The sequence below is a fragment of the Phyllostomus hastatus genome, unplaced genomic scaffold (assembly GCF_019186645.2).
Source record: "Phyllostomus hastatus isolate PE091 unplaced genomic scaffold, TTU_PhHast_1.1 phas_contig_34, whole genome shotgun sequence".
NCBI classification, from domain to species: Eukaryota; Metazoa; Chordata; class Mammalia; order Chiroptera; family Phyllostomidae; genus Phyllostomus; species Phyllostomus hastatus.
The window spans coordinates 39,025,610-39,045,960 of NW_025333857.1; positions in this window are offsets into that span (position 1 = coordinate 39,025,610).

Below are 20,351 nucleotides of genomic sequence, written 5' to 3' on the forward strand. Positions count from 1 at the left end.
AGAATAGGTTACACTAAATGAAGTTGAAATGTAGAACTTCCTTGGTATACTGGGGAAGAAGCTGTCTGAAAGAATAGGAAGATTGAAATAATAGAATGGACTTTTTATGTTAAGACCTACTCCCCCAGCTGCTAAAATATGCCCACTGGGAGTGCTGCAGAGGACATTCCCTCCACCAAGGCTAAGAGAAATTCAAATAGCATTTATTATGATGTAATGTAATTTACTAACACACGTCAGTAAAATCATCACCCAATGTGGAAACTAAAACACTGACGATACTCAGGTTTTTCTAATGGGTATTATATTCTTTGAAATATTTTCTGTACTTATTTTTTAACTTGTTATATTGGAAAATGATACCAATTTTTGTTGCATAAATTTATTTTGACTGCTGTATATTCTTCTGTTTGAACAAATAGCTATTTATTCTCTGTCCAATGGTATATTGTTGTGTTCAGGTTTTTGTTATTGTAAACACGCCTCCATTAATGATGAACATTGTTCCTCACACACAGTTGTCAGAGTTTCTCTTGGGTGTATACCCAGAAGAATAACTTTGATTTTTAATACATGAATGGTGGAGATAACCTAACTATTCCAAGGTGGCTGTGTCACCACAAATCTGAATAAGTGTTGCTAATCTATATCTAATCTGTCATATGGAATGTAAGACTGCTTGATTTTTGCTGTTTAAATTGATGTGAAAATCATCTCTCATGAAATTCCTGATTTGCATTTTCTTAATTAATAATTAGGTTGAACTTCTCTTCAAATATGTAATGGAAAAACTGTTTCCCCTTTTGTGAAATCTCTTTTTCCATTTGTCTAATTTTATTAGTTTATCTCTTTGATATTCATGTATAGCAGATATTTAGATATTATTGATACTAGTATTTTATTGGTTATGTGTGATATTTTGTGATTGTTCTAATTTTAACAAGTTATATTTCTTCTTGTCATTCATGACACCAGGGATGGATTTCAGGGCATTATGCTAAGGGAAATAAGTCGGACAGAGAGAAACACTGGCTGATGTCACTTATCATGTGGAATCTGAAACAAACAAACTAAAACAACAAAGCCAAGTTCACAGAAACAGAGAACAGATTGGTAGTTTCCAGAGGCAGGAGGTGGGGTGTGAGGTGGGTGAAATGTGTGTGTGTGTGGGGGGGAGTTATATTTAAATAAAATAACATGGAGTTTTTTAGTATTACCTATTTTTTAGTATTTTCTGGATATTTAAATTGAAACATTTATCCATTCATTCTATTTTAGGAGATAATATTTAAATTTTGCTTCATCTAATCCCATGGTCTGCAAGTAACAGTAATTTAACCACTGGTTAAATAAATAAATTTATTTTATACATTATATGTGTAGAGAGCAAACCATTTGCATTTGTTTTTGTAAACAATATATTCACACATTGAACTTTTTATGCTTTCTTGGTTTTCTTTTCTTTTAACTTTATATGAAAATGTTGTTTAGTGATTTAGAAGACATCATCTTATTTTTGAAGTCTTTTTCTAGCTATTGTTAACTTTACAACAACATAGTGAAATTCACATTTTTCCTAAATATTAACTGAGATAACTTCAAAACAAACATGGACAAATCTTAACTAAAAAGTTTAGCCCACCTTCTTTTCCCTTACGGAAATACTGAGCACTCTGATAATAATGATTTTAAGTCAGCTAAGGTAAAATTGAATTATGTTAATACCATCTGTTCAAGGAGGTAAAGATTTTCATTAGATAGAAAAAGCTATTAGAAAAATTGAGCAAAATATTAGAGCTTAAAAGTCGCCTTTGTATAACACCTCATTATGGGCTAATGATGAAAAATTTAATTATGCTAATAAACTTCCCACATTCTTATAAACTTGTAGTCACTTAGTGAAACAAACCTCTGAAGTCTTTGCAAGTTTTTCAGTAATAATACTAGTGAATTCTATGGAATCGTTTGTAAACTATGAATAATGTTTATTTAGTTTCGGAGTTCCATGCTTCAGCAAAGCTTTCACACATGATAGTGTGAACTTCTAGGGGTAACATTAAACTTGGCTGAGATACTTCATGAAAGTGAATATGTCATTTGACCTCTTGGTGACTCTGTGGCCTCATTAATAAATTGGAGTTTATGTTGAAGCACTGCTGGGAGTCTGATGATGATGTAATTGGCTCCAGAGCTCTCCACAGCACCCTCCAAACAGAACATGAAAGATGCCAGGTGCCTGATACAAACTATCAGGAAAAAACAACACAAGGAAATCCTTCAAATCTGAAGAACTAAAAATAACTGATAGAATCTTGTAACTGCTCAGAATGTTAACTCGAGGTACATGATCTAAAACAATGTCTAGTCTGTTTTTATATAGAATTCGTTCTTCTATGGTTTTTTTCCATGAGCCTTTTCTACATTTCTTTGGATCAATGTTCTCTGTCCTCAGATTTAAACATAAAAAGAAACGTTGGGCTTTTTGACAGCTAACTTGCACATTGTCAGGCAAACATCAACTTTTTCTTTTGCAAATCTGTCTTAAACATTTTGCTGTAAGTTAATTGGGGAAGCAAAAGTGGATACTATATATACAACCACTTCACTCAGTATTGTAGTAATTGCATTGCTCATTGTTATTTTTCCAAATATATAGACTTATAAGAAGCAGGATGAATACACAATCCTTCAGACCGGTTTGTCGGAAGCACTGAATCGGCCCAGAACCTTTTAATCAAATTTCATTCAGCAGAAGCATTGACATATGCATGGAAGGAAGCGTTATCAGAGATTTTAAACACATTTTCAACTCCCTTTTGTGTAAGAGCTGAAAAACAGCTGGAAGACAGAGCTAGTGAGATGACTCTATATTATTCTTACCCCATCAGACAACTTTAACTTGTATCTGAATTGGTTTTCTGGTTAACCAATTCCTTAACCCAGTTTGGAAGTTTCATGAGGTCTTTAAAAATTCAAGAATTAGATATGTTTGGTGAGAGCAGCCTTCTCAGAGCATGAAAGCTCTGCAATTGCTTTCTGTTCAGGTCTGGAAACTAACAGACCGCTCTGGAGTCAGAGCTGACAAAGAATGGAGCCTGGCTTGGAATTGAGTGCGAAGGGTGTTTAGGAAGCAAATGAAACTGGAATTTATAAGCTGCACAAAATTAGCTGGCGTGACTGTTTACATTATATGTCTCCATCCTCTTGCAGGTCCAGTGATATCCTCCAGCTTCCTGCAGTTAAAATAAGACTCACGTCATTCTTGACAAGTCTTGTTACAAAACATAATTCCAATTGCTTTATAAAAGTTAGATAACAAGATTACAATACAAACAAAAATGCTGAGATAGAAGCCTGAAAACGATATTTTTAAAAGTGTTGTTCCTTCTCTATTAAAAAAATATTGGCAATTGGTGAACTAAGAAAAACTAGGAATAAGACTAAAAGAGAAGGAGAAACAGGCAACAGAGATAGATACTCATATTCAGTTGAAGACAGATGCTAGGTAAATACTACCTGGTGGAGATGATTGATATTTTCCTCTGATTACAGTGCCTGGTACTTTGAAAGTTGGGGGCCCAGAGGGTAATCCTCACTCCTAAGTATTAGCAATTCAGCCAGAGTGCCCTTTTAGGGCTTTCTGTTACAGTGTTACAGGCTTTGCATTTCTTTTAGTGCTTTGGTCACAGAGAGAGAATGGGGAGTTCTGCTTTACAATCAGCACATTGCTCAGGACCAGGGTTCCCTGGTCAAGCTGCCAGCCAAACATTCAGTGAGTTCCTAATTGTCTCTAGGCTCGCATAACAAATAATGGGTGAAATGAAAAAAGAAAGGCTATGGTTCTTACTCAAGAAATAATAGTCTAACAAGGAGGAGTACACATAAAACATTTCAAAGAAATGAGTTAAGTTAGTGTATTTTTATGTGTTTCACTGCTGATGGGCTTTGAATAAAAAAGCTTAGATTGATTCCATTCTCACGTAGTCTCGTAGTCTCGTCTGTTAGTGTGTGTGGGAGTGGGGTAGGTTGGAAGTGGAACAGGGTGTCTGTTCCACATGGCCAGCCCCTCTCTAAGGGTCTCTTGCATATTCTCTGCTCCTGGTGAAGACCTGTGCTGGGGAAAGGGCATTCGGCATCCTAACCCATTTTACGTGGGATTGGGTTGAGGGGTAATTGAATGGGCTCGGGGCAGAGTCCCATGATTTAGGCATCACTACTATTGGTCAGCAAGAGATGTGCTAGCTGTTCTCAGGGGGATGTTTCCTCTGGTCCACGATGAGAAAAGTAGCTATTAAAGCTCTTTAGCATTGTTGATTCACTGGGCCCTGGTACAAGGAGGTTGGACCTCAAGTGCTGGTCTGGCTCCGTGGTGGTGTTGACAGAGCTTTTTTCTTAAATTTTGTTTTTCTTTCAATTTTATTTTATATTGGTTTTAGCTGTACTGCTTAGTGGTTAGACAATCATACACTTTACATAGTGTTCCCCCAATATTCCCAGTACCACAACAGGCATCATATGTAGCTATTACAATATACACTACATTTCTTATGCTTTACTTAACTTCCCCATGACTATTTTGTAATTACCAATCATACTTAATCCCTTTAACCCTTTGAACTCTCCTCCCAACCCCCCCTGCCCTCTGGCAACCACCACTGGGCTCCTACAGAACCTTTTCTGAAGAGCTGGGTGATTCCGTGAGCCGGCTTTGCTCCAATCCACTTGATCGCTCTATGTGGGGTCCATTAATTCCTGGCCGTGCCCCTTCCCCATCACTATTCTCTCCTCCAGTATGTCCTGGAATCTGACACATTTATCTAGTTTCCAAGAGACAAGAAAAACTAAACCTTGTTCAGCAACTTAATTTCTTTTCACTATCATTGTTTCTTAACTGGACTACTGCTTTGAAAACAACAGCCAAGAATCTGATTCCTTTATTTTCTGGTTCTCTACTGAAGCAATGAAATGTTTCATAACTTAAAAATATATAGTTGAAATTAAGGGGGAAATGTTCTAGTTAATTAATAAATATATTATCCTTCTATAGTTACATTGAGTCATGTGTCTGTATCATTAAGAAATAGGACATTTCCTATACCAAAGAGACATATATAGTGAGATAAAAACTAGAAATCAGGATATTTTTATTCTTATTCCTGCATATTGGTCATATTATATGTCTATCAACTCTAGTATCTTATTTCTTAAAAATCAGTGCAATAATACACATTATTGGTATTGGTACACATTATTGGAGGCGGTACTGGAACTTAAAGCATTTCTAGTTTTGACTTTAGTCTCTACTGAATAGCTGTGAGATCTGCTAAACTATGCAATCTTCCTGAGCTCCAGTTCCCTCCACAGGGTCATGCTTAGGACGACATACAATTACATATATCCCTGGCACATAAGCAAATCATTCGATAATTTTTAACTACTGTCATTACTACTGCCTCACCCCATGCCAGGAGCAAATGAATTTACACCTATGAAAGTATGATGTCAACTATAACATTCCACACAATCATTTTTTAGACATTTTGATTGTTCCTTTTCCCTTAAGATCAATTATATATGATCCTGTGTTTGTAAACTTAGACTATAAGCTTTTCCCTTGAATATGACTTAGTGTTACTTATTATTATGAGCATCTACTTGATATATTACGCCAACTCTTACAGCAGCTCCAATTATTTTTTAGTTTATTCACTTTTTAAATATGATTTCCCCTGTTTTGGCTACTGTAAATAATGCTTCTATGAACATAGAGTTATAGAAATCTCTTGGAAATAGTTGTTTTATTTCCTTTGGATAGCTAACCAGAACTGGAATTACTGGATCATATGATAGCTCTATTTTTAACTTTTGAGTAGCCTTTTTTTTTTCTGTTTTCCATAATAGTGGCACTCATTTGCAGTACCACCAAGAGCACACAAGGGTTCCCTTTTCTCCACATTCTCACCGGCACTTGCCTGTTGGCTTTTTGATGGTCTTTTTAACAGGTGTGAAGTGGTGTCTCATAGTTTTGAGTTGATTTCTCTGGTGATTAGTAATGTTGAGCACCTTTTCATGTACCTGTTGGCCATTAATTTTATTTAATTTTTTATTGTTACTCTATTAGAGTTGTCCCAATTTTCCCCTTTTACCCTCCTCCACCCGGCCCACCTCCTGCTCCCACCATCAGTCCCCCCACTGTTCTCCATGTCCAAGGGTCATTCATACATGTTCTTTGACTAGTCCCTTCCCATTCTTTCCACCATTATCCCTATTTAAATAAATTCTTTGAGAAAATATCTGTTCAGGACCTTTACACATCTTTTATTTGGCTTATTTGCTTTGTTTTGTTTTCCTATCAAGCTTTATGAGTTTCCTATGTATTTTTGGCATTAATTCTTGACTAGATGTGTGGTTTGCAGATATTCCTCCCATTCCAGAAGTTGTCTTTTCATTTTGTTGAGAAGTATTTTAGGAGTACCACTTGTTTATTTTTTTCTTTTGTTGCTTGTGCTTCAGGTGTCATATTTGTAAAATCATTGCCAAGATCAATGTCAAGGAGATTTTTACCTATATTTATTCTAGGATTGTTATGGTTTCAGGTCTTGCATTTAAGTCTTTAACCCATTTTAAGTTCATTTTGCTTGTGAGTGGTCTAACATAGGGTTCAATTTCATCCTCTTGTATGTAAATATTCAGTTTACCCAACACCATTTATTAAAGAGAATATCTTTTTTTCATTGAATATTCATACTCCCTTGTCAAATATTAGTTGACCGTATATGTATGGGTTTATTTCTGGACTCTAATTCTATTCCATTAACCAATGGAATATATGTCTGTTTTATGCCAATACCATACCATTTTGTTTACTTTTTTGTAACATAGTTTGAAATAGGGAAGTAAGATGCCTCCAGCTTTGTTTTTTTCTCAGGATTGTTTTGGGAATTTAGGGTCTTGTGTGATTCTAGCCAAATTTTAGAATGCTTTTCTATTTTTATAAAAAATATTATTAGCCCTGGCTGGCGTAGCTCAGTGGATTGAGCGCGGGCTGGGAACCAAAGTGTCCCAGGTTCGATTCCCGGCCAGGGTACATGCTTGGGTTGCAGGCCATAACCCCCAGCAACCACACATTGATGTTTCTCTCTCTCTCTCCCTATCTCCCTCCCTTCCCTCTCTAAAAAATAAATAAATAAAATATTTTAAAAATATATTATTAGAATCTAGATAAGGGTTGCTTTGAATCTATAGACTTCTTCTGATAGTATGTTCATCAAAATAATATTAAAAATAAAGCCTTGGCTAGCATAGCTCAGTGGATTGAGCACGGGCTGCGAACCAAAGCATTGCAGGTTCGATTCCCAGTCAGGGAACATGCCTGGGTTGCAGGCCACGGCCCCCAGAAACCACACATTGATGTTTCTCTCTCTCTCTTTCTCCCTCCCTTCCCTCTCTAAAAATAAGTAAATAAAATCTTAAGGAAAAAAATAATAATATTAAAAATAATATTATTTTAAAGATAATATTAAAATAATTCTTCCAATTCATGGGCATGTGATATCTTTCCGTTTGTTTATGTCTTCTTCAGTTCATTTTGTCAATGTCTTATAGTTTTTGCTTTGCACATCTTTTAGCTCCTTAAATTCATCCTACAAATTTTATTGTTCTTGATGCTATTGTAAATGGAATTGTTTTCTTTATTTTTTTCAGATAATTTGTTTTCAGATAATTTATTTATTTTTTTTGCTTCACTTCTCTAGTTTAGAATTGTAGTATTATGTTAACTAGGGCTGGTGACAGTGGGCCCCCTTGTCTTATTCCTAAACTTAGAAGAAAAGTTTTTAACCTTTCATTATTGAGTATGATGCTCACTGCGGGTTCTCATAAATGGCCTTTATTGTATTGAAACACACTGTTTATAAATCCAATTTGTTAAAAATTTTTATCATGAATAGATGTTGAATTTTGTGAAATGTTTTTATATATTAATGAGATGATTGTATGCGTATCTTTTATTCTATTAATATAATGTATAATATTTATTGATTTGTGTATGTTAAACCAAACTTATGTCTCAAGACTGAATCCCTTTTGCCATGTTAGGTAACATGTTCACAGTTTCTGGGGACTAGGGCATGGATATATTGCGGGGATGTTCTCCTGTCTACCACAGCAGTAAAGGAAGATAGCCCAAGAACTCACCGAAGTATAAGAGAGGAAGTAGTAACTCTAAACAAGACCAGTCTACATGAAGCATTGTACCAACTCGATTGCACCAAAACCAAAAAGATATTCCCTGCCTTTTACTGCCCCTTACTTCTCTTTCCATGACCTTAAGGACAAGAAACTTCTGTTAGTAAGCTTGGGAGGAAGGGAGCTGGACAAGCTGGTAAAATAGGAAAGAAGTGAATCATTTTTACCTGCTTTCATTTCTAAAATTCCCACATAGAATCATGTCATGTTGAGGGAGAGGTGAAGCTTTTATGTTTAATGAAGTTCAGAGTTAATCATTATTACAGAATGAACATTCTAATAGGTGACCCAAAGTTACCAGAGAATTATTTTTATATATCTGAAGTGACCAGGCAAGTCATGCCCAGGACTCATCTAAGGGCAGTAAAACATTGACCCCACGAGTAGATTTGAATACGCAGTGCCATTGAGGAAGGAGATGGGAGAACTAACATGTTTCCCTGTTGAAGCTTGAAAGTTATGCTTCTTCAACATAATGCTTATATAATATAATCCTAACTTTGTTTTGTGTACATGGAAAACTTAATGATTCAAAGATGACAAGGTTAGCATTTGTTTGGACAGTTAAGAAGGCCTCATCCTGAATATAGTTGGAAATTTTAATTCCTGCATTTCCCAAGAATCAGAAATGTTTTAAGTGGTAGGAAAAGAGAAAGAAGTGAACACAGAAACTGTAGAGAAGTAATTGCTGATAGTGTAAGCAAAAATAGAGACAACTGAAGTGGCAAGATAGAGAAACACTGGTAGTCACATACAGTGCCAGCAAAATGCATAGATTGTCATTGGGGAAAGAAAATATGTATTCATAAAAACAAATATAGTTTTCAGGCATTTAGTAAAAGGGCACACTTAAATACCCTCTTGCTATTAAGGTCATATAACAAAGGCATGTTGATTAAATAGCATGCCTCCTTTGACTGTTCCATGAAGGGCCGCTTCTCTCTTCATACCTCAGTTGTCTCTAAAATCTTCATTGTTCTACAGCACAATACTACACTGATGTTCATTACGTCTTCACCTTCATAAAAAAGGAAGGATAGTTTTTTGAAAGTATAGCATTTCCTGCAGCAGGGACATGAATAACACATTTTAGAAAAATAGCCATAAAATTGTTCAAATAAAAGAAGTTTCACTGTAGTAAGCTTGTCCAATACAGCCCCCAATAATTCTCCTCTCCTGGAATTCTTGCCCTCATTCGTTGAATCAAGGCTTGCTCTGGGTGACCAACAGAATAAAGCAGAAGTGATAATGTATGATTTTGCAGGATAAAAGGTCATACAACTTCTGCCTTGGTCTCTTGGATCACTTGCTGTGGGGGTAGCCGCCACTGTGCAATGAGAATGCTCAAGCAGTCCTGTGGGGAGGCCCATGTGCAAAGGAACTGTGTTCTCCAGCCAAGAGGCAGCATTAATTTGCCATGCTCTTGAAAAAGCACATTGGTAATGGACCATATAGCCCTGGCCAAGTCCTCTGTAACTAGCACTACTCAACAGCTAACTGCAGCCTCGTACTAACCCTTGAGACATAAACACCAACTGAGCCACTACTGAATTTCTAATCCAAAGAACTGTGACAGATTACAAACAGCTGTTTCTGTTATAAACCACTATTGTGACACAGTAATAAATATTGAATATATTCATATTCAAAAAGTAAAATATCAATCAGCTATGCAATTAATAGGTACTGTACAATTTATTCTTCAAATATTACAAGTAACTGAGCTGGTAATGTAATTATGTTTTATTTATTTTAATAATTTTTTTGCACGACTTAATCTATTTTACTAAAAGATTGAATGGTAGCCATTGGAAGAAAAATATCTGTAAGCCCTGAGACTGTTACCAATGGTCATAAAGGTTTGACTTACCATTGAGTATTCTAATCTATTTAAATAAGGGCTTTATTTCAGCAGAAAAAATTTTAAATGTCTAGAAAAGAAAGGATAGATTTCTTCAAAATTTATTTCAATTCCTGAAAAATAGATATGGAGGTACACACACACATATTATATATTATATATATATATATATATATATATATATATATATATATGCACACATTATAGTATATTAATAGATATGGAGGGTAGGGCCAAAAGTAGGTTTACAGTTGTATGTGAAATGCAGTTTATTCTTATATTATTATTTATTAATTATTGTATTATTTTCTAAACAAGCAACTGTAAATGTACTTTTCCCCACCTTCTATATACTAGTTTAAGTCTGTTAGCCTCTCCTCACAATCACTGACTACATGTAATACAGTAAGAGAAGAAGAGCAAGTAGTTCAGCTAAGCACAATGCAAAGCAAGTAATTCATCATTACAGAGCAATTACCCTTTAATTTTTTCATCCCCCTAAGGGAGAACAGAAATCAGTTCATTTGACAGTGGAACGACCTGATTATTTCCACTCTCTCTTTTTAAATAAACACAGTCTCCTTCAACCCCCCTTCCCATTTATAAAATATGTTCTATACTTTCTTTTATGGTTTATCTCTATGAAATTTTGACTGCAGACCAGGAGATCCATATTGTGGATGATCCCAAGTGATTGTATCTATTTTCTAAAACTTAGGGATAGTTTTGATAGTATTTCACAAATACTTTCCCGTCTCAATAAATATGTAGATTGTTCACTTATAATCAGTGTATCACTTACCATAGTCCTGAACAAGTACCCGAGACTGAGCAACTACTTATTTAAATAAAAAATAGAAACTTTAATCAATTACATTATTGAATTTTTATAATATACAAGTACATATCTAGTTAATTTGAAGAGTACAGCATTTTTCATACACAGTTCTTGTCTTTTGGAGGCTTATCTTCTAATGCTTGATACTAGATACAGATATAAGACAATTCTATTTCTGCTTGCAGCACCAAGCAAAAGATATTAAAAGTCATACATAGTTATTTTAAAAGGAAAAATAGAATTTAAAAAATAAGAATGGCAGTTTAGTCTCAAAATTAATTTTTGTTTAGTTTCATGTGATTCGTTTTTTGAATTCATTTTTTTAAAAATTAGACAAGTACAAAATTGTACCAATAAAAATACCTAATGTCTTGTTCCAAGTTGTTGAAACCGTTTGGATTTTACTATATTCAACTAACGTTTTTTAAAAGAAAATAATTTTTTGTGATTATAGCAAGGGATGTCTGAGTTGTATGTTAGTGTTATTTAATATACCAGTGAAGCAGTCATCAACAGTCTTGTTCACTTTGGGTTCAGAGAAATGACCGAGAGGCCATGATGGGACTATGGCAAGAGAAGTCAGGGCAGCTGGAGAGAGCCCAGGCAGCTGAGTAGCTTTGGAATAACTTAACTATAGACAAAGTCATGCTCGTAGAGTTGAAATTTACTATTAACTACTAGATCTAAACTTGTGTTCTTATTCTGACACTAACTGGCTGCTTGGTTTAGAGCACATTTCTTAACTACTTTGAGCCTTTGGTTTTTCACTTATAAAATGGGTTAATAATATCAACCTAAGAGTGTTTGCAGAGAGTCAACCAGATAACACATTTAAAACTTTTGGCATGACACAAAGATCTTCAGAAAGTGTTTATTTTTAAAAAATTTTTGCTCCTTCTATAGCTTTTAAATAGACAGAATCTCAGTTTAAAAGTGTGCACATTGAGTAAAATAATTTACATTAGATTTCTTAAAGTTCCAAAGAGAATGTGAATAGCCAGTAGCATTATATTTTCTAAATATAGCTAAACAAATTCTTATTTTTTAGTCATGTCTTCACAGAGCTCTTGAGTGCCAAGTTCTATTTATTAATGATTCTTATTTGAAGTGCTGTGTGGAAAAAGATTCAGAAAAAAAAGTTCATGTTAAGTTTGAGAATCATGTGAAGTTTGAGAGAAAATTTTATCAATGTTGCTAAAATTTTTGGAGAATGTTACAAAATGCTACAAAACAGTCACTAATAAAATGATAACATGTCCTATTTTGAAACAGTGGTTTGATTAAAGGGAAGGAAAAAGTGAGGGGAGGGCAGTTGGGCTGAAACCTATCAAAATCCACCACAGATGTAGTCTAATCTAAGGATTTGGGGAGTTTAAAATTTTTTTTTAGCCTACTGTGGAGTCTAGATATTCACCTGCTGTTTTTTTATCTTTCCTAGAGAATCTCTCTAAATTTGTTTTTACCTTTGTTTTACAGCATACATTTTAAAAAATGTACACTTCCAAATAGCTAGAAGATGGTAGGATCCCTGTACATTAAACCTGTACTTTCTCAAATATTTGTATTTGCAAAATTACTCTAAGCATTTTAGTTCAAAGGTAGGTTCCTAAGAATGTAGGTTTGGCGGATAGGTGAGAAAACCTGCCCCATTCCAGGGCTGGCCCTAGTTAGTCTTTCTGAAGTTGGGATTAGTTCTACATCGAATAGGCCATGGTTAACGGTATTATTCAGACTTCCTGAGATTATCCCCACAACTTTGTTCACCTTTCAGCTGCAACGAATCAAGAATATAAAGACACCCTGCTGCATGTGAAAGAAAATTCCACAGTGTCGCTGTTCAATAGGGTAGCCACTAACCATATGTAAATATTTATATTAAATTAACAATTCAATCTCTGAGTTGTGCCAGTCTCACTTCAGATACTCAGTAGTGGCAACTCATGGACAGTGTCCATTTAAAACACTTCTACCACTACAGAAAGCTCTATTAGATAGCTCTTGAAATTACAGTCTCAAGACTTACTAAATTATTATATTATGGTAGACCATGCCTACTTTAGAAGACAGTAAGATAATGGTGGTGACACCCCAACAAAGTATTCTAAATAGTGATATGAAAAGGGTAGTCCAGAGAGTAACTGGATAGAAAAAGATGAAGGGAAGGAGGGAAGGAGACAGGAAAGAAGGGAGAAAAGAAGGAAAGGAGGGAGGAAGAAGGAAACTTTCTATGCCTCTTGTCTTTCTCACTTATAGTAACACTAAATTTTAATGACAAACATTGGGACTAAGCTGTTTGAATGCCAGTAAAATACTCCCCACTCTAGTATTCGCCAGCTTCCTCTGGGATAGCTTTAATTGTTCGACAGAATGGGTCTGTTAGGCTGTAGCTATGTAAATGTAATGTGATTGTATTGGGAAAAAAAGGAAAGAATGGTTAGTTCTCCTTGCTGGGTTACACCTTTACGACTGTGCCAAGGGCAGTGATCTGGTATCACCACTTGCAGAATATTAATTAAGATAGCCCATGGATATGATAAAAAAATTTGTAAAGATTTTATTTATTTATTTTTAGAGAGGGAATGGAGGGAGAAAGAGAGAGAGAGAAACATCAATGTGCAGTTGCTGGGGGCCATGGCCTGCAACCCAGGCATGTACCCTGACTGGGAATTGAACCTGCGACACTTTGGTTCACAGCCTGTGCTCAATCCACTGAGCTACGCCAGCCAGAGCACGATAAAAATTTTCACATGCCTTATGGTCATATAGATATGGCATGAAAGTTAATTTCTCTAAGTGGACCTTTCTCTGTAAGAGTAGAAGTCTAAAATAACTTCACTACTTCATATTAGACTCAGGAATATGATATGATTTTGTGTAATTCATGATGAATTAACAACCCAGGGAAATTTGCACTTCCTGCCTTCTCTGATAAGCATAGTCTGAGCCTCATAGCTGAAGAACAAACAGTTTTTCATGAACAGACATTATGAAGAATTTCCTTTAGCTTAGCTTTTTTTATGTGTGCAATTATTCCACAGTTTTAATACATTGAGGTTAAGGACCTATTCACAGAACTTGAAACAGGGTTAGAGGACACAAACTTACAAAGAGTACAATTAAATGTGCTGTGTAATGTTTGTAATATGCAAAGGTTAATATAACAAAAAAGATAATATTTCAAAAATCATTGCTTCTTAAAAAGTGTAGGGAGTGACTTTATAAGGGTTATATTTCTGAGCAGAAATAGGTCTGGAAAAATTTTGATGAAGGTGAATTTTATTTTTTAATCTATTCTATCTCATCTTTCTTTTTATTCTGTTTACAAAGCCTATTTTCTTTAATTTCTCTACCTTTGCCAAAAGATGGCAAATTTTATAGGCTGCCTATAGATGACCCAGAGCTTTTCATCCTTGTCCTCACCTCAGTGGACATTACCTCTGGGTCTTTAATCTTCCTCATTCCCACAAATGTTTATGTCTCAGGAAACTGATCATTTAATTTAAAGGAAGTGTTACTACCCAGATAGTTAAAAGTTAACATTTGTCTTTAACTCCAGTTAATAGGGAGAATTACAGGAGTTGAAGCAAACTGTTGCAGTTTTTCTTGCTTTCAGTGCATTACTTGGGTACTTATTTATTATTATTAGCTGTTGGTATATTATTCACATTTCACAAATACATATTTTTAAAATATTTTCTTTTTATTTATTTATTTTTAGAAAGAGGGGGAGGGAGAAAGAGAAGGAAGAGAAACATCAGTGTGTGGTTGCCTCTCCTGTGGCCCGTACTGGGGACCTGGCCTGCAACCCAGGCATGTGCCCTGCCTGGGAATTGAACCGGTGACCCTTTGATTTGCAGCCCACGCTCAGTCCACTGAGCCACACCAGCCAAGGCACAAATAAATATTTTTAAAGTGTAAAATTCAATTGTTTTTAGTTTATTTACAAAGATTTAAAAGCATCACTATTACCTAATTTTGAAACAATTTTATCACCCTAAAAAGAAACTCGATACCCACTAACATTCTCTCCCTATCCCCTACTCCCCTGCTGCCCCCTTATTCCTTGGCACCCACTGGTCTACTTTGTGTCTCATTGAATTTACCATTTCTGGACGTTCCATATAAATAGAATCATGCACTATGTGACCTTTTGTTTCTAGCCCCTTTCCCTTAGCAAGCGTAATGTTTCCAAGATTTATCCATGCTTAGTTGTAATGGATCACGCTGCAAAGGACATTTATGTACAGTTCTTTAATGAGCATAGTTTTTTGTTTTTTTTTCTTTTATCCTCACCAAAGGCATTGTTTTCATTGCTTTAGAGATAGAGGAATGGAGAGAGAGAAAGATCAATGAGAGAGAGAAGCATTGACTGATTGCCTCCCATACACACTGAGATTGGGAAATCATATGTGCCTCTACTGGGGATCAAACTGGCAACCTAGGTTTGTGCACTCACTGGGAACTGAACCTGCCTTTCAGTTACAGGATGACACTCCAACCAACTGAACCACACTGGCCAGGGCTGTGAACAATTTAGGGAGATATACATAATTGGGAGTGAAATTGCTAGATAATATAGTAATTCTTTGTTTAACTTTTAGAAACTGCGCAACTGTTTTAGCAAAGATTACAATGGTTCCAATTTATTCCTATCTTCACCAACATCTCTTATTGTCCTTTTTATTTTTTTTATTTTAGCTGCAACAGTGGGTGCAAAGTGGTATCTCATTATGGCTTTGATTTGCATTAACTGAATGATATCGAGCATCTTCTCATGTGCTTATTGACCATTTGTATATCTTCTGTGTAGAATATATATATATACACACATATATACACATGTATATATATATGCATATATACTATTATGCTAGTAACTATTCCCTATACTAATACTATACTAATGCTAGTAACTATTTCCTATCTAGGGATATATATATATATATATATATATATATGTGTGTGTGTGTGTGTGTGTGTGTATAGCATCTATGATCATTTTTAATTGGGTTGTATTTTTATGTTTAAGTTATAGTAGTTCTTTATGTATTCTGGTTACTAGATTCTATTAAATATACTTGTATGCTTTGCATGTATGTTCTCCCATTTTGTGGGTTATTTTTGTCACTTTGTTGATGGTAACCTTTGGAGTACAAAGGTTTTGATTTTGATAACATTGAATTCATTTTATTTTTTGTTTTGACTTTGTGTTTGTGCTTTTGGTTTCTAAGTAACCATTACCTAATTAAAATTAGTGAAGAATTATATGTTTTCTATTAAGACTTTGATAAATTTGACTTTTACATTTATGTCTTTAATTCATTTTTACTTCATTTTTGTATATAAATTGAGGTAGAGGTTCAACTTTATTTTTTATATATATGAATATCAAATTGTCCTAGCACCAATTTTAGAAAAAAACTTTTCTTTCTCCATTGAATAGCCTTGGCACTTGTGGTAAAAATAAACTAACCATAAATTTAAGTGTTTATTTCTGAGCTTTCAATTCTGTTTAGTGAATCTCTATATCTATCCTTATGCCAGTACAACATTTTCTTGATTACTGTAGGTTTGTAGTAAGTGTTGCAACTGGGAAGTGTGAGTCTTACAAATTTACTTTTCCTTTGGAAAGACTGTTCTGGTTATTTATAATTCCTTGAATTTTTATATGAATTTTAGAATCAGTTTGTCAATTTCAAAACAAAAGCCAGCTTGGATTTTGATATAGATTATGTTGCATTTGTAGATCAACTGGGGGAAATATTGCCCTTAACAGTATTAAGCCTTCCAATTTATGAATGTAGAAATGTTTTTTATTTATTTACATCCTCTTTAATGTATTTTAGTAATGTTTTATAGTTTGCAGTGTACAAATCTTGCACTTTTTTGATAAATTTGTTCTTAAATATTTTATTCTTTTTGATGCCATTTTAAATGGACTTATTTTTTTAATTTCACTTTTGCATTGCTCATTGTAAGTGCATAACAATACAATTGACTTTGTACATGATCTTATATCCTGCAACATTGCTAAAATTGTGTGTTAGTCCTAGATTTAGTCCTAGATTTACTAGTATGTGTTCAGGATTAATGTTATTTTAATACTTTATTGTGGTACAGAGTATTACTGAACTGTTTTAACAGTCACCAACCAACAACATATTCAAATTAATCTCATATCATGGTTAGGTCTGTATGATCTCTGCAGTTGTAATGACAAAATTCTGGGAGGTTAAATTACTTACCGAAATTCTTACGTATAGTAAGTGGTCGGGGCAAGATGGCAATGCAGATGGGGCCCTCTTTCAGCTGGCTATGTGTCTTGTCAGTTGTCTCTTCCATGTGTCAGGCCCCAACAATAAAGCTGAGAAAGCGCATAAGACTGGGATATGTTGCAGTGAGTCAATTTTGTTGCTGTTTCTACATTTCTCTGCTAATCCAGAAGTGGCATGACAGTGTCACTAATAGCATGGCAATGACAGAGCAATGATAAAAGGTCACTGAAATGAAACTCCCAAATTACCAATTCACCTGATGCTATCAAAACTTGAGCCAGTTCAACTTTCTTCTGATTATGGTACTGCCTGTTTTATTTAGAGCCAGAAACAAGATAATAAAATGCTTGGGAAGAAAGAGATACAGCTTATAAACATAAGCATCTACTGTATCAAGATCCATTTTCAACTCCTGTAAAACATCATTTCTTGATTGAATATATGCACCAAAAATTATTAACATTTATCAGAAAAGATAAGCTTGACTTTATGTCTATGGATTGTTAGACACTAACTTTCTGAGCAAAGTTTTATCCAGTCAGTATTTTCATAACATTGTCTTTAACAAACCCACAGTCTCACTGAAGCTAGGCAATTCTTACCATTACTGCAAAACTACAAATATGATTCTGACTTCAATATTTGCTAGTAACTATTCCTTATTTATGGATATTAAATTCATGCTTAACGCTAAAATTAGTTCAGCCTGAGGCATAAACGGACTACATTTACTTCTTTTGTCTGTCATGCTAATTACTACCAATCTCTGTGGACTAGTCAAGCATTCAAACTGCCATTATAATCAGACTAAACATCACACACACATACATACAAACACACACAATTAACTCACAGGCTCAACCCAAGAATTGCATTTTTGTTTTATAATATTATAACTTTTCTGAATGATAATGGATGTATTTAACAAAAGATAAATACATAAAATTTTATACATTTAGATTTTTACAAATCTGTATGAAAATTTTGCTAAATTTTAAATTTGGACTTCATTATTCCAAAACAAGTACATAGTTATGATATTTCTAGATGAAATCTGACATTTTCTATTCCAATGATAAGCCCATTAATGGAGCCCAAAGTGATTGTGTATGCATCCAGTTCTGGGGTTTCGTTCATTCCCATCTTGGCTGCTCCATTTCCTATGTAACCCTGGGAAAATCTTTCTCATTCTTTGTGGTTCAAACTTTACATATGTGAAATTGAAGTGATAATTGCCATTTATATATTATTTTTTTCTGAAAAGGTATCATGAGAATTAATGAGATTATTAGGCAGTAGACCTCCAGGCCATTGCCACTGAAAGGATAAGATTATTAGCCTCTGGAGGGATGGAAGGGTGTAGGGGTGAGAGAAGGAGACCTTGATAAAATGGGGGAGGGCCTGGAAATAGAGCCATGTAGTGACCTCAGCCTTCACAAAACTGGATAAAGGGAGTAAATGAGAAAGGCAGAGGGAAGTTCTATCTCCTCGTGTTCTAGTGCAGACTTGCCCTCGCTAATTCTGCACTTCCCAATCCAGACTAGGTCATACGTGTTTCTTCTGTTCTCCTATGGTAATCAGCAATACCCACTTTCACCTCCCATTATTGATCACAAGAGATTGTTAATGTGATGTTCTTGTCCATTTCACTGGGATAATGAAAGACATGCTGTGCTGTACTTGTGCTTAGATCCACAGAATAGGGCCTAGGGTCAGGCACATACTAGGGCTCAAAAACCAAACAAACAAACAAAAGCCACTATGAATTTGAATGGCAGGAGATTTCAATGTGGTTGAAAGGTGGCATTTTGCTTGGAAAGGAGAAGTGACCTCATATTTTGTAACAAATATGCTGTGAACAACATTTTTGGCACTTATAAATGGATTATCAGGAAAAGCCTTAATCTTACATTCATTCATTCATTTCTTTAATTGCCTAATTGGCAAGCCTTGTTTTCTATGTTGACAGAGAAGCATAGAAAACTATTTATTATGCTGAAATTGATGTTCAAATAAAGGTACTCAGTACTAAATCTGAATTAGTAATCAAGTAATTAGATCAGTCCATATGCTTGATTTTCTTAATCAGCTAATGATGCAATCCACTAAGCTTGTCTTTTTCATTTTAAACATCTTAAATTTGAAGTCATCTAGTTATCTTTTAGGAAAATATATACCTAAAAATGGAGAGAATTTTTTTTATTTTTAGATATAAGCCTATTTTCTATTTTAGTAGAGAACCAACCTAACACTTTTCTTTCTTAACTTCTATACCTTGAGTACAACCAGTTAAAACCACTTTGTTTCCCAAAGACCCAAGTTAAAAAACAAATGCCATGTCTTCATAATAAAAAGTGCACCATATGCTGAATAGTTCATCATAGCATTCCTCTCTATTATCATTTGATGCAGGCAACTCATTCCAAATTGTCTGAAGAGACACCAGTGGCCTCAATTGTATGTGGTTTTATATGGCTTGTCTGCTCATATAGTTTATAAAGACAGAAGACTCAGGGTTGCTGAATTCATATCTCCAAACATGGGTGGAGACGCTGAGACCTGCTGCCCAGAGAGCAGCAATGCACAGGCTGCCAGCCGAGCTGGCACTGCCAGTGCCCTGCCCTCCCATCCAGGTTGCTTCCCACTATATCATGCTTCTTGCCTGATTTTAACATTGTATTTTTCAAGTATAACTCTGTGAAGTAACAAAATTTCTCCACTCTCCCCCTTTGCCACTTGTGCTCGTTATTGTATTTAATTAGCCAGCAGTAAAGAGGCTTTCTTTCATGCAGTACTTCAACTTTTATAGAGACTTCGAGTTAACTCAGTCAAGTGTTAGAGATAATACATTGGAAAAACAAAGAAGAAATAAAAAAGTGACTTAAAAAACATCTGTCTTTGTAAAGATACTACCATAAAGAATTTCTATAATGCTAAGAGTGAGGGTCCATGTTTCATTTCAGTGACAAAAAACTTCTAATTGATAGCAACATTTAGCTATGAAATATGACATGTATTTAAGAAAACAAAAAAGAAAGCATAACATTTTCAATAAAAAAAGAACTTAATTTTTTCTGAGAAAAAATGTTGTATCTTGTTAAGTATATAGCTTTATTTTCTCTTTCATAAT